The sequence below is a fragment of the Podarcis cretensis genome (assembly GCF_951804945.1).
Source record: "Podarcis cretensis genome assembly, chromosome: 4".
NCBI classification, from domain to species: Eukaryota; Metazoa; Chordata; class Lepidosauria; order Squamata; family Lacertidae; genus Podarcis; species Podarcis cretensis.
In genome coordinates this window covers 28,456,694-28,472,616 of record NC_137173.1, presented here as the reverse complement: position 1 = coordinate 28,472,616, position 15,923 = coordinate 28,456,694, and the positions used below count along the sequence as shown (strand labels likewise).

General features: G+C 45.2%; 1 protein-coding gene across 1 annotated transcript in view; it reads right to left on the bottom strand.

Moving 5' to 3' along the window:
• PDS5B (PDS5 cohesin associated factor B) overlaps positions 1-15,480 on the bottom strand; it is a 77,740-nt gene extending 62,260 nt beyond the window's left edge. Inside the window, exon 1 of the mRNA XM_079973321.1 lies at positions 15,345-15,480. The gene's annotated coding sequence lies outside the window, so the exon portion shown is untranslated. The remainder of the gene's footprint in view (positions 1-15,344) is intronic.
• Positions 15,481-15,923: the final 443 nt, after the last annotated feature.

The following is a 15,923-nucleotide window of genomic DNA, read 5'->3' as shown; positions in this document are numbered from 1 at the left end:
CAGAAAACCTGAGTACTTGGAGGGGGAGGGAGCGGCGGAGGAAAGACATATCATCCCCGAGGACCACTGGGTTTGTGGGGCGGCATTGGTGGGGCAAAGAGAACTGGCGGAGGGTACCGAGAACGATGAATACGCCCAAGAAAAGCTCAGGGAACTCAGGGGAACAGGGGAGAACACAGGGGGTTTTGAGGAAAAGAACGGAAAATTGTATTACAAAGGGGCACTCTACATACCAGATGGGGAACTAAGAGGCCGAGTGCTCAGACAGTTACACGACAGCCCCACGGCGGGGCACTTTGGGCAGCACAAAACCATGTGGTTGGTTACCAGGGAGTTTTGGTGGCCTAAGGTGAGGGAAGACGTACGGGAGTATGTCCGGGGATGCGACAGGTGCCAGAGAGCAAAAGGAGAGAGGCTGGCACCAGCGGGGTTATTAGAACCCTTACCCACACCAGAAAGACCATGGGAGATGGTATCCATAGATTTTATGACAGATCTGCCAAAATCCAGAGGAAAAACAGCTGTCATGGTGGTGGTGGATCTATTAACTAAGATGTGCCATTTTATAGCCTGTTCACATGCAGTCACAGCGGAAGAAACCGCAAAGTTGTTTGTAAAACATATTTTCAGGTTGCATGGCGCCCCCTTGAGGGTGGTCAGCGACAGAGGGAAACAATTTACTTCCAGGTTCTGGAGGAAGCTAATGAGCTTGCTGCACGTGGAGGTAAGTTTTTCCACCGCCAGACACCCAGAAACAAATGGGCAGGCAGAAAGGGCAAACGGGGTTTTGCAACAATACCTGAGGTGTTATGTAAAGGACAGAGAAAATGATTGGGTAGACAAGTTACCTCTGGCAGAATTTGCCTACAACAACGCGGAGAACGTGTCCACAGGGATGAGTCCCTTTCTGGCAAATTATGGGTGTCATCCTCGGGCATTTCCAGGAGAAGGAGGGGAGAGGTGGAGTGTACCTGCAGCGGAACATTTTGTTGAAGAGATGGAAGCGATCCACCGTCAGCTCCAACTCAACTTAGAGAAAGCCAAAGAAGAATATAAGAAGCAAGCAGACAGAAATAGGAGGGAAGGCGAAACCATAAGGGTGGGTAACCGGGTGTGGCTATCCACCCAAGGACTGCCGTTCAAGGGAGGGTGTAAGAAATTGAGACCCAAACGGTTGGGACCCTTTGAGGTCATACAACAGGTCAACCCAGTAGCATTCAAACTCCGATTGCCCAGTCACATGAAATTGCACCCAGTATTTCACAGGTCATTACTGTCGCCGTACAGAGAGGGACGTGAGTGGGGGGAACATGAGAGGGAGGTCACCCAGACACCCGTCATAGAAGAGAGAGAACGCAACATGGATGTGGCAGGAATCATTGATTCCAGGTGGAAGGGAAATCAGGTGGAATACTTGGTAGAATGGGAGGGGGAGGAAGAGTCAGAAAACACATGGGTACCGGCAGAGGAAGTCAATGACGAGATTTTAATAGAAACGTTTCATCGGCGTTTCCCAAGAAAACCACAACCCGTGGCACGATTTAGGAGGGAACACTTCGGGACCACAGATGAGGAAGGGGAGTTTGAAGGGTTCCCAGAGTCAGGGGTGGAGGTGGAAACAGATTCCGACGAAGGAGAGGAAGATGGGGAAAGAGACGGAAAGCCGTGGCTAGAAGTGTTTGAATCCTCTGAGGATGAGGAGAGTTCCTTCCAGGGCTTTCCATCCTCGCCGCCAGTAGGAGAAGAGGCGGGAGGGGGTGAAGGGGGCCCTGGGGGGGAGGTGGATGTCAGGGAACTGCCATCGGAAGAACAGGTGATGGGAAGGCTCCAGGAGAATAGGAGAGACACTTCAGCAGAAGAGGGAACCAGTAGGGGGAGAGCAGGAGCTCCAAGGGAAAGGGAGTCGGAGGGGAGGCTCTGGGATACTTCCAGTGAGAACAGTGAGGAGGTATCAGGACCCCCTTTAAGGACCCCCACCCCTCGCCGGAAACTGTCACGCAGAGAATCCAGGAGACGCATTTCCGTCAAACAGCTTTTATGTTGGAAACGTTTCCGCAGACGCCCACTGTCAGATTCTACCAGCGACTGACGGAGCCATGCCAAAGGGCTCCGCTCAAGGCAGAGCTTCACTACACTGAGTAAGCTCTGAGGGATCAAGCTTTTACGCACAAGCAGCTCATTATCCCACCACAGCTGCTCTCTCCTCCTCTGGGTCCTCCTGCCCGCTGGGGCATTGCCCTTTCTGGACTCTTCCGACGCTGAGTCGCTTAGCTCCTCCCCCTCCCTCCTGCGGGCTTTAGGACCCGGTTCCCAATCCTCATTCTCTGCTGTCCCGCGCTCCTGTACATTTGAACTTGCCTCTCGCGCCAACCCAGTGACCTTCCTCCTGACCGTTACACTACTTCTGTCACTGCTTCCCTCTTCCGGGATACTGGCTGGATCTGACCTCCCCTCCGTTGTCTGACTCTCCGATGGAGGTGTGGTCAGCCCTGCCTTATCTTCTCTCCCTGGTGGGGAATGCACTGGCCCTGATCCTTGGGACTCTTCCCCCCCACTCTGCTCTGGTGGGGAAGCTGGTCCTGATTTCCAACTACTGCTCTGGGAGTCCCTGCTGCCCCCTTGCTCCTGGGACGTTCCCCTTGGGAACCCCCTACCCCTGGCCACTGGCGCCCCCTTCTGTGAATCTTCCGATTCGCTGGAGAGGCTCATGGAATCCCTCGGTCCACTGTCCTCTTCTCCTACGCTCCCCTCGGATTCTTCCCCTTCGCTCTCCATCTCCCCTCTTCCCTGTGCCTCTGCTCCTGAACCCCTGACAGCGGCTAACAGATTGAGGTTGAATCCTGACAAGACAGAAGTACTGTTTTTGGGGGACAGGAGGTGGGCAGGTGTGGAGGATTCCCTGGTCCTGAATGGGGTAACTGTGCCCCTGAAGGACCAGGTGCGCAGCCTGGGAGTCATTTTGGACTCACAGCTGTCCATGGAGGCGCAGGCTAACTCTGTGTCCAGGGCAGCTGTCTACCAGCTCCACCTGGTACGCAGGCTAAGACCCTACCTCCCCGCGGACTGTCTCGCCAGAGTGGTGCATGCTCTGGTTATCTCACGCTTGGACTACTGCAACGCGCTCTACGTGGGGCTACCTTTGAAGGTGACCCGGAAACTGCAATTAATCCAGAATGCGGCAGCTAGACTGGTGACTGGGAGTGGCCGCCGGGACCACATAACACCGGTTCTGAGAGATCTGCACTGGCTCCCAGTACGTTTCCGAGCACGATTCAAAGTGTTGGTGCTGACCTTTAAAGCCCTAAACGGCCTCGGTCCTGGATACCTGAAGGAGCGTCTCCACCCCCATCGTTCAGCCCGGACACTGAGATCCAGCACCGAGGGCCTTCTGGCGGTTCCCTCATTGTGAGAAGTGAGGCTACAGGGAACCAGACAGAGGGCCTTCTCGGTAGTGGCGCCCGCCCTGTGGAACGCCCTCCCATCAGATGTCAAAGAGATAAAGAATTACCTGACATTCAGAAGACATCTTAAGGCAGCCCTGTTCAGGGAAGTTTTTAATATGTAATGCTGTACTGTTTTTAACACTGATTGGGAGCCGCCCAGAGTGGCTGGGGAAACTCAGCCAGATGGGCGGGGTATAAATAATAAATTTATTATTATTATTATTATTATTATTATTATTATTATTAACCTGAAGCACTATTTCTGGGTTAGCGGAGTCTGTAACCTGAAGCGTATGTAACCTGAAGCATATGTAACCCGAGGTACCACTGTACAAAGTACCGGTATATTGTTAGTGTTGTGTGCATAACATATATTCAGTTTAAAAGTCACACCAAATCATGAGTTGTAAAGCTTACATGTGGCTTGACATGATACTGACATTGAGAAACCATGGTTCAAGAGTGACCAGCTAATTAAAAAGTGATGCCAAATTTTGGAAGCAGATCTAGAAGCATAGTTTCCGCAAGCTTTGTTACGGCGTGATGTTGAACGTGACAAACCATGGTTATGGCCATTGTTCTACTTCCTGAACCTATTGTGCCATAGTAGGTGCAAGAAAAAGTAATGACTGGCCATCCTGGGAAAAGCAGTGACACTAATTTTCAGTTTGAAGTAGCTTGAGCATTGATACCCTTGCCGAAACTCAAGGTTTTGAGATATTTCTGCTGAAGAGAAAGAATAGGAGAACAGATGTGGGTGTGAGAACCATGTGAAGCCTTTAGTACCATCCTTGACCCAACTTCCTTCTCCCCATGCTCAAATAGGCCTGTTAGAGGCCTCACTCACTATTAGAGGTTCTGCTACTTAGATAAAACATTGAAGCGGTTCAAGCATAAGTCTGGTTTGGGATGTAAGTGGAATTCATGGTTTTCTCCTACAGGTGCAAGGTTCAGGTTCATGTGCTTTCTACTTCTGCTTTCCCGCACAGAATCAGGAACAGTGTTCAAAATTATTCAGGCACCAGGTGCATTTTGCAACTGGCACGGGTCCAATTGTGACTACACGGAGATATGTGGATGCCGGGATGACTACTGATATCTCCATCTGGCTGGCCCCTCCAGCTTTCTTAATCACATAAGCAGAAGACCTTATTTATTGCATTTACAGTGGTACCTCTGGTTACGTACTTAATTCGTTCCAGAGGTCTGTTCTTAACCTGAAGCACCACATTAACTAATGGGGCCTCCCACTGCTGCTGCGCCGCCACACGATTTCTGTTCTCATCCTGAAGCAAAGTTCTTAACCCGAGGTACTATTTCTGGGTTAGCGGAGTGTGTAATCTGAAGCGCATGTAACCTGAAGCGTATGTAACCCGAGGTACCGCTGTATATCCCACTATTTATATTCCATCAATCACCATCATCATCACCACCCCACAAAGGCACCTAGATACCACCTAGTCACATGTGATGACTGTAACCTAGGTTTAATGTACTATTTGGTGATTAGCTTATATATCTGAGTTTCTCACACTGCAGGAGAAGCTTCCGCTAACTAACCACTGATGCTTGTTATGTCTGAACTTGGGGGAACTGAGGGCTGTAGTTTAACATACCCTCTTAACCTCTTCCCCTCAGAACTGAAGACATGGATCCAATCTCCAAAAAGCATGCTCCCAGCATGCCATAGGGCATACTGCTCAGCAGCAAGGCCACAAAAAGAATTTAAATAATCTAGATCAAAAAACTTACAAACACAGGGGAATAAACTACTCTGAACTCTTAATACCGAACCCTTCTAGCACATGTGGACAATCTTTTTTTCTGTCCAGGGGCATGTTCCCTCAGGGATCATTTATAAGTGGCTGTGTGATGTCAGTGTGAGAGGCTGTAGCCAGTGGTAGGGCAAGAGTCAAAAGTGTGTGGAGCCAACACATTTTTCTCCTCCTATCCATGACCTGCTTTTCCCTCTTTCTGTCACCCTCTTTTCTTGCTGGGTCTTTTTCTAACACTTTTGGGAGGGGTCTTTCCCCCCGCTTTTCTTATCCAGTGGTTTGATGAGGCAGTAACAGATTGCTGAGGTCTGAACTAATTGCTGATATGTGCTTTTTAAAAGTTCAGAAGTCACATAATTTTTGGCCAAGGATCACAGGTTGCCCATACCAGCTCTTCAGGGAACACTTCTATAGGGCGGACCTATAGAATAGATGTTGGGGGGGGCGGAGTATCAGTACACAGATAAAGGAAAACTGCCTGCATTAAAAGCTGTGCAAAGAATTTTCACAAATCATGACTTACAAGAAGTCACTTAAACCAATGAAGGTGTAACACCTCTTAAGTGGAGTTTTTCCAGTATCAAAATTATTGGTTCCTAAGCTGTAAGGGTGGCATGGGAAAAGCCAACCCATTGAAGTGTGTGATATACAACTGGCATTTCAGTTGCATGTTGTTGTGTTCCACAGATTTGTGGTATTCAAGAATCCCAGTTTTCATTCCAAGCACCATCTTGGATCTACACAGAAGCAATAACAACCAATAATAACATAAACTCACTAAGAATTCAGTCCCCTTCTCTGCAAATTAATTTATAGAATCAAGCATGTTTATCTCAAAATTTTCACACTCAAGACAACCAATTCCAGAATAAATGAATTCAAAAGCAGATTAAAAAGCTGCTTGTTACCTAAAAATACATGCCATAGGGTATCTAAATTCCAACTGTCTTCCACACACAATGGAAGCTAAACTTGGAATGTGTCAAATTTTTCAGTAACTAGAAGTCACTTGCTTTTAAAAACCCAAAACAAGATGCTACAAACATTTGGTTTTGTATTTTTAATGCCACTGAACAAGTGTCCAAGACATATTTAAGTTCTAAAGAATGTTTTATTTAAGATTTATAAACTGCTTCCCAACAAGCATTCATAACAATCTACAAACAGATTTTTAAAGCATCAAATTTCGAAACTCTGCATAACATGCAATATAAAATGGCTGATTCACTCTTCAGGGAAAGCCTTCTTAAAAAGGTAAGCAATATTGATTGCCGCCCCCCCAACAGTGAATGCTTGAAAAACTTCTCCAAAGGAGAGTAGCAAAAAACCCCACAATAAATTACCTGTCTGTGACTTAGAATCACCATATTCCTGAAGATACAGTAGTTAACCACAATCCTCAGATTCATACAACTTTCAGGGCTTAATCAGTTGATTATCATAGCATTCTAAAGCAACAAATTACTAGCCAACTGAAGCTCACCACAATGCTCCCCAAGAAATCAAACATTATTAGTGATAAGTAACCTTCATAAAGAAACCATGAAAAGGAACCTCTCTCACACAGCTCTATTAACTTGCCACACCGTTTCAAATATTTAACAACAGAAAGGAAGCAAATATGAGCAAAAGACAGCAAATATTGCTATTAACTGTATATAGTTCCATTTTACAACTGACTGGCACCAATTTATATAATCTATGCTGACAACCCTGTTTTGTAAAGAAACAAGATTTCATCTTAGTCCATCAAGTTTGGCAAAAATACTACCTACAATGTGAGTTCAAATGCCTTGCTGAACAATATCATAATGCAATCACTAGGACCTATATAGAATTTAGATATTTGTGAAACCAGCTATGTAGGCTAGAAGCAAAACTCATCAGCTGTGATGACAATCCTTAATTTTAAAAAATATTGCAACTCTTCCCCTAACCTTTTGTGTGGATACGAAGAGTCTTCTGTATACAAAGTCATAGGTCTTCAAAACAAATCACTGAAAATACTGATAGGTCAGAGATGAGGACCTCTTTTTTCAGTCCAAGACAGAAGGTAGTAGAATTCAGTAAGTGCTGGAGAAAGTGATTTGACTATTTAAAAAATGTTCTGATCTGATGACTTTACTACAGTTTCAATGGTGGCACACCCTATGTTCAAGGCTGCTTAGAATTTGCTGCCTCCCTTCCCGCTACACCCCATGAAAAGCCCCTCCAAGTGGTTAGGGGACCCTCAGGTATATAGTCTGGGATACAGTGTGGGGAAAATGGCAAAGAATCAAAGGATGGGAGAAATCACCAAAACTTAAGCAAAAGCAACCTGCCCACAGAGACTTCCTAAACCTACTCAATTTTTGCTGATTCACCACATCTCAGACTGTTCCTGATGGTCTCCATACCATTAGCAGAGACTTTTTAGGGTGGCATCAAGACCTAGAGCCATTGTGTAAAGTGTCTCTTGGTTGGTTGCAAGTGGTTTCAAGCCTATAATAGCCTTGTAATGCTATAGTCAATGTTCTTATTGCCATGTTGCAGATGCATGGCTGAAGCCAAGGCTGAAAGTGACTTACCTAAGACAATAGTATTTAGTGTCCACATCCCATCAGTTGAGGACAGACAATTGGTTGTGGACATACTCAGATTATGGAACTTCGTGCCTTGGAGAGTCAACATCAAGCCTCCTCTCTTTTGGTCTTTTGCAAAACAGTTTAGACACTTTTAATTCTGGCAGGCATGATCTGCTAGGACAATTTTTAATGGTCTGATCACTTGCCTTAAGGTGTTTTTAACAATTGTGCCTGTACCTTGCATTATTGCATTGGTATGTTTTATAAACTGATTTTGTGAGTTGTTTTTAGCCTGAATACTGTGTTATACTAGAATAATGCAGTATATATTTCTATAAATTCATAATAGTGAGTTCATGGCAAAAATTAGATTTTTACCAGGCATTTTCGTAACTCAGTCTCAGTTCAACCCCACTGTTTGTATAGGCCAGGGCAGAAGGAAGGAACAAGTGGGAAAGTGTTTCTAACCCTGGCCCTTGGTGGACACCTCCATTGCCAGTCGGGTTCTGCTGCCAATGGAGGTGCCCTAGGTGGACATCTAAATTCCCTCCAGTGCAGTAGATTACGGGGTTGCATTGCTCTTCCCACTGCCCTTTCCTGTAGGTTTTCCAGCTTAACAATATCATTTATGAAATTAGTTGTTCGAGGATGTGCATGGTGTGTTTTTTAATGCTGTATAACCAAAAATGCATATAATTAAGCTTCTTCACAGCCACGGTCAGTTCAGACCCACCAGCAGATTTTGTTAGTGCACATCACTTGACACATCCTTACATTCAGTCTCCCTACCATTTTGTTGCCCAACAACCCCACACAGGGAATATCCTCTGCTTTCCAGAGTCTGCTTGAGATTGCACCATTCTGAAAGCATCTCTGCAATCTGCAAATATACTTCGTTACTTTGATCTTTGGAGTTCTTTTAAGAACTGAAATGTGGACACCAACAGACTCCGAAGACTAGTTTCTTTTTAATTTTTCAGTCAGTTCTACAACTTTATCCTCTTTCATCCCCATTTTACACAGTTCTTCACAATTCACTTCCCCAAAACACTGCTTCACATATGGGCTTTTCTCTCCCAAACATCCTTGCAATTTAACATATGTCCAAGAATTTGTTTAGCTTCCCTGCAGTTTCCTTCCCTTCCTTCAGTGTTTTCTTTTATACTGACATCTTTCTCCAGAGAGTTTCCTACTTCTAGTGTGTTCACTTTTTAATAGTATCAGTTTGTTCCACAAGTACTTTCTTGGCTTGCCTTACTGTTAACTTACATTTACTATGCCATAATTTGTGCTTTTTATTTTTCTCATTTTAGCGATGCTTCATTTGTACAGCTTTTAATGCAAGTCACATTTCTTTCTACAGCCTCCTTTACTGCAATTTAACAGCAATTTCAAGAAATAGTACATTATAAATATAACTGTGACTTTCTTGATGATTTCCCACTCAGCTGAAAGTTTGGTGGTGTTACACTCACTGTTTTGAAGCAGTTGAACAGGATATTTCACATCAAATTCAAGGCACCATGGGATTTAATCATAACTCTTGTCAACCCAAATCTGCAATTATTTATTGTGTCTTAAGCTTCTGGGTTTATCACAATGACATTTCCCTGTCAATTTTATTATATCAACAAGGTGGCTCCTTGATTTACCTTATATATACCATCCAACTGTCAGTCAATGAGCAGACCATACAGTGTATTTAGTACTTATTTAGCTGGAATTTCTACATACACTGGTACCTCAGGTTAAGTACTTAATTTGTTCCGGAGGTCCGTTCTTAACCTGAAACTGTTCTTAACCTGAAGCACCACTTTAGCTAATGGGGTCTCCTGCTGCTGCCATGCGATTTCTGTTCTCATCCTGAAGCAAAGTTCTTAACCCGAGCTACTATTTCTGGGTTAGTGGAGTCTGTAACCTGAAGCGTATGTAACCCAAGGTACCACTGTATAACAATTTTGTGGATAAGTTTGTTTCCTTTATTATGGTAGGACAGGACTTCCAACCCATGGGCCAGATTATATCAATAGGGGTAGGATTAGCTATGGCTCCCATCATCCCCAGCCAGGATGGACAATGGTCAGGGATGATGGGAATTGTTGTCCAACATCTAGAAGCTACCCCAGTTCCCACCCTAGTGCAACCAAATATTGCTTTGAGCAAGGATCTTCCTTGGGAGCTCATCTGGAGTTGAAGCCAGGCTGCAAAGTAAGGGAGGAAAAAACCAGGAGCACACTTTAACCATTCAATTTTGTGGGGGTGAAAGCACCCCCCCGGGTCACTTTTCACTGTGCAATTCACAGTAAGCAGATCTAAAAAGTAGTCCTTCTAGGACGCAAACTGTCACCCACACAGCATCTTCAAACTTCAGCACTTACCACTTACCATTTTCCTACTGGAAACAATAGAAAATCTGTAGCATACAATGCTCCCAAAATGAATCACATTTTGCCATTAGGGTGTATTTACTATCCTAGTCACTGTTGTCATTTTTTCATAGAAAAATGGTCAGGGACACATCACCAAAGAACACCGAGATCAGTTTGCAGTTACATGACAACAGATTAACCAAATTTGCAATCACTACTCCAAGGACCCACTGTTGCAGCACAGATCTATCTAGAATGACACAACTTTGGCCGAAGGTATTTTCATTCATTTTACAGAGAGCAAAACAACTCATGATTATTGAGCAAGTGTCAATAGGTTGGCACAAACCACATAATGTTGTTTTGGGGATGTTTCTCTAACCTAGGACAACTTTCTTGCAAATTTCTAAATGGGTTTAGGAAAACACCCAGAAATAAGTGTAGTGTTTGCGTATTGTCAAACACACTTCTTACACCACAGACAAAAATATTTTCTGGGGTTCCACTTCTACCCCACAATACATTGAAAGTTTCATTTAAGTAGACAATACACCTCCAAAAACTTACTGTGATTGTTTCCCCCTGACACTGGGACAGAGTTTTTTTTTACTAGAAAAAGAGGAGCAGAATCTCCATCCCTATCTTACAATTCCTGATTTATTTAACATGCAGAGCAACAATACTGTCAATATAAGTTTACTTGATTCTCTCAATATTTTTTATGTACTAAGTATACTTTTAGTTTCAGGTGCCACAAGTCACCCGTTTTGGCTCTCTTATCATCAGGAACAGATAGGTAGCCGTGTTGGTCTGCCATAGTCAAAACAAAATAAAAAAATTCCTTCCAGTAGCACCTTAAAGACCAACTAAGTTAGTGTCTGAAGAAGTTAGTATCTGAAGAAGTGTGCATGCACACGAAAGCTCATACCAAGAACTAACTTAGTTGGTCTTTAAGGTGGTACTGGAAGGAATTTTTTTATTTTGTTTTTATCATCAGGAAATAGACATATACCGTATGTTTCTTTACTCTTTGTTCCTACATACAGTGGTACCTTGGGTTAAGTACTTAATTCGTTCCGGAGGTCTGTTCTTAACCTGAAACTGTTCTTAACCTGAAGCCCCACTTTAGCTAATGGGGCCTCCTGCTGCTGCTGCGCTGCCAGAGAATAATGTCTGTTCTCATCCTGAAGCAAAGTTCTTAACCTGAGGTACTATTTCTAGGTTAGCGGAGTATGTAACCTGAAGCGTATGTAACCTAAAGCATATGTAACCTGAGGTACCACTGTATTTTTGTAGACATTACATTTAATCTTCACACTGAGATCTCAGTTTGAATGCACTGATTTTAGTTTCTATCTATCCACCAGTGCTTTGAGAAAATAAACTGTCCCCATTTCCTTAACCTGATCAGCTTTGCTAGAAGGAGCACCAGCAAATGAGTTATACTGCAGTTCTACATATGTGCTCCCTCCCCCAAAACATCCCTTGTTTTTTAATAGATTTAAATTCTTTATTCTAACACCAGCATTACATTCATGCATTGAGATTTCACATCTTTGCCTGTCGTCTCACTATGAGAATCTGGTCTTAACCTATGTAGCAATCTAAATTTGGCTTCCTGGACTTCCCAACTAAATTATCTGCCTTCTCTAGTAGCCTAACTAGTCATTTTATGATATCAGAAACAGTCACACCACACAGGAAGGTAATGTCATGCAATCAAGCTACCCATCACAAATATATCTATGTCTATCTATGTCTCTAAGGTTACTACATGGATCCTACACTCTATACTATGGGGAATGTGGAGCTCTAAGCCATTGCAAGAACTCTATCACCATTACAGAAATGGTGAGGTTATAGCAAACACAGCATGGAACATTTTCTGATCCACTTTCCTCCTCTGTCTGGATTCTGCAAATGTTTTTTTCAATAGAATAAATGGGCAAGAACTCTTGAAAGTGCTACATTCCAATGTGTTTGCCATCAGTTGAAAATTCAGTCATATATTTTCTCTATTTCTAATATTAGACTACCACCAAACTATATTTTAACCTCATTATAAACTCTTTTATAATGGTAAAGCAATGGTAAAGCAATGAAGCACAAGGTTGTGCTCTAATAATGTAAGAAGTGCCAGATAATAGAAGAAGAAACCAAATTCCTCAAGCAACACTATTCCTAAACATTTAAGAACAGTAAGAGATATTATGAACATTATTCTTAAGAGCTTCAGCGGGAAAGGATGTCTTATTTTAGCTTGAATCTGTTTAACAGGACAACACTACTCAATTCATGGCAAGACTCTCCATAGGTGAATTTTCTACATTTACACAGTATTCAGGAACTTCCAGTCCAATCCTAGAAATGTCTACTCAGAAGCCCCATTTACTTCACTTATGCTTACTTCCAATAAGGAAGTGTGTAATTACAGCCTTAGATAGTGCTACAACTCTTACAAATGTAAACAACATTTTAGAAACAGTCATTGACTTAAGGATGCAAGCTGATTACATTCTTACCTGGCACTAACAAGAAAAGTATCCATTGAAACGATCTCCAGCATTTTGATTCTGAGTAGTAGACTGCATCTGACCTTGCAAACAGTGAAGTGAAGTCAGATACAGTCACTCCCTCTAACCACATTCCTCCCTTGCCCCTAGCAGTAAAAGCAGTACATAAAAGCAGTTAAAAGGTATGGGAGAATTAAAAGAGAGTTGCCTTTCCTAAAGGGACATTTGAAGTAGGCGACAAGTTAACTTCCTAGGGAGAACATACCACAACTAAGAACCACAACCAAGGTTTTCCCCCTCTCTGAGAAGGAAAGGACAGTTTCATTCACAAACTTCCTAGTGACAGTATGGACACTCAACACAGCATACAAATAACAAGTTCCACCTATGAGTCCCCCTCACTTTTCCTGCTAGGTAAATACAACCATTGCTTTAATCATATTTGCCAAATACACACACCCCAATTAGGTAGTGGAGGGGAAGAAAGGTAGTGAAGGAGTGTCTCCACCCCCATCGTTCAGCCCGGACACCAAGGTCCAGCGCCGAGGGTCTTCTGGCGGTTCCCTCACTGCGAGAAGCAAAACTACAGGGAGCCAGGCAGAGGGCCTTCTCGGTAGTGGCGCCTGCCCTGTGGAACACCCTCCCATCAGATGTCAAAGAGAGAAACAACTACGGTACCTGACATTTAGAACACATCTGAAGGCAGCCCTGCTTAGGGAAGTTTTTAATGTGTGATATTTTAATGTATTTTTAATATTTGTTGGAAGCCGCCCAGAATGGCTGGGGAGATAATAAATTATTATTATCATCAAAGCGTGATTTCAGAAAGTGGTTATTAGACAAAGATCACCAGGCAGTTCACTATTTGCAAGTCTACTATATATAGATTTATGACCAATTTAAAATAATAAAATAAGAAACATTTTGGAATTGTTTCTTAATTAAAAGATACCAATACTACATATAAATTTGACTAGTCATCCTCAAATACTTAAGCATGGCATTTATGTTTTTCCTGAAGTAACAGATTTCACAGCTAGCTGCCAATGAATACTATTTAAAGACATTACACCCGTTCAGAATAGTATACTTAACACATGCAAAATGGGATTGCTGCAATAAGCTCCACCCCTGATTTCCACGTGTAGACTGTACCTTATGCACAATGCCGGTGTGTGTACAAAATACAAGTCCTAGCTTGCATGTACAGAGCCCACTCTCTGTGTATAAGGCGCAATTTACTCATGAAGGATAGAGGAAAACCAAACTGCCAAAACCTTGTCGGCAGACATCTGCACAGGGCTAACACTATCCCTCACAATGCAGCAGTAAACAGAACTACCCATGTAGGGTTTGACAAAATATTATTAACACACCTATAACTGTAACAGAAAAGCAGTGTCATCCAAAAATGCATTAAATCCAAGTTAATGAACAGCATAACTGTGCAAGACATACTTCACATTGCAGTTATAGGTCTCCACAAGAAATCATTGCAAAGTGAAAATATCGTGCACCTGTGAATTCCTTTACTTTTAACAGTAAAAAAATATATATCACTGCAGGAGCTGTACTAGTCATCTTGTTGATCTGAGGCTATGCCCACCCCTGATCTGTCTTTTCTCCATTAACCATGTAAGGAGCACAGCTGCAGAGAGAGAAGCATCTTTATTTACTACACTGCAAGGCTGAAATTTCAGGTCCGGGATCCGTGGATCAGATAAACTCTCTTTCAAAAAGTAAAGGCTATCCGAGAGCGACCTATCGCAATGATGGCAACCCACTGCCCGGAGGAAAAAGTGCGAGAGGCCTCTGTTCAATATATGAAGCAACGGGTGCAAGGCAAACTAGCACGATTTGGGTATGTTATATTCGAGGCAAGCAGCGCCCACCCCACTTCCTCCGTAAAGGAGGGAGAGAGAAAGAGAGAGAGAGAAAGCGACACGCCTCCAATGCACGGCAAGTAAAGAGAGCATAAAAGGAGGTGGGGGAACGAGCCTGGAGTCCCTTTTCCCCCTTCCCTCCACCGCCATCCTTACCAGGCCCAGCCAATGGCAGCAGGAAGGGGCTGAGCTGGGGCAGGGTGCCTCTGCGAGGAGGAGGAGGTGGGGGGGGACTAGGCCAACTAGGGAAGCCAAAGCACAAGGCTGCTCCGGGGCTCTCGGAGCCGCTCAAGTCTTGCAAAGAAAAGCGGCTCTATTGGGGCGGGTGGGGAAAGGGCAGCCGCGCCACATTTGAGGGTGCAAAAGCCTCCTGCCGCCTGCAGCTGCTGTCTCTCTCCCAGAGATAAGGATTGTGCAAAGGGGGACCTGGGCAGGGGAAGAATGGGGCGGGGGAAGGGCAGGCGGAAAAAAATAAAAATAAAATGTGTGCATTAAAGCGGGATGGGGAAGGCAGACAAGGTCACCCGCCACCACGCTGCTCATCCTCCCGCCACCCCCCAAAACACAGACCCACAATCGCCCCACGGAGGAAAGGGCGGCAAGTTCAATATGCAGAGAACGGCCGAGGCGAAGGAGGGATGGCGGCCCCGGGGGGAGCTGGAGGAAGAGCCATGGGGGGCAAGGAGTCCTCCTCCCAGCCCCCTTCTCGGTTTGCCGCCTGCCTCGATCGCCGAAGGGCTGGCGGGGGCGCGAAACGGGCTTCCTCCCCCCCTAGAGAAAGAGGGCGCTGCGCTTACCTTCCCAGGGGCTGCCGCCGCCGCCGCTGCTCGTGAAGACGAGGCAGAGCGAGCTCGTCCGCTCCGCTCTCTGGCCCCGCCGCGCTAGGCTCGGGGAGCCGCCGCCGCCGCCGCCGCTCGGCCCCGCAGCCAATCGCCGCGCACCCGCCTCCCTCCCTTCCGCAGCTCGCCGCGGTGCGTCTCCCCCCCTCCCCTCCCCACTCGTCGGCTTCAAAATGGCGCCAACTCGTCTCCAGCGGCTGCTTCTCTCGGACGGACCCCGCCACCGAGCGGCAGGGAGAGGCCGGCGCCAAAGTGAGGCAGGAGCGCCCCCTGCAGACACCGGGAAGGAAGTGGCGCTAGGAGACGGAGAAAGAGGGGGACAGCCGTCCCAGAGACTGCGGGGTGCGTGGGGGCAACTCTTTCCCCCCTCGCGAGGCGGGTGGCTGCCTTCGCAACACAGCGCCTCGGCGGATTCCACGGTCGCCTAAATAAACTGGGTATAAGAAGGAAGGAGCCACAGAGGCATGAAACTTCGGGTACACTCCGCAAAGCACCTCCGAGCCTGACCCTGCTGTTTGCAATCGTGCATGCCTGAAG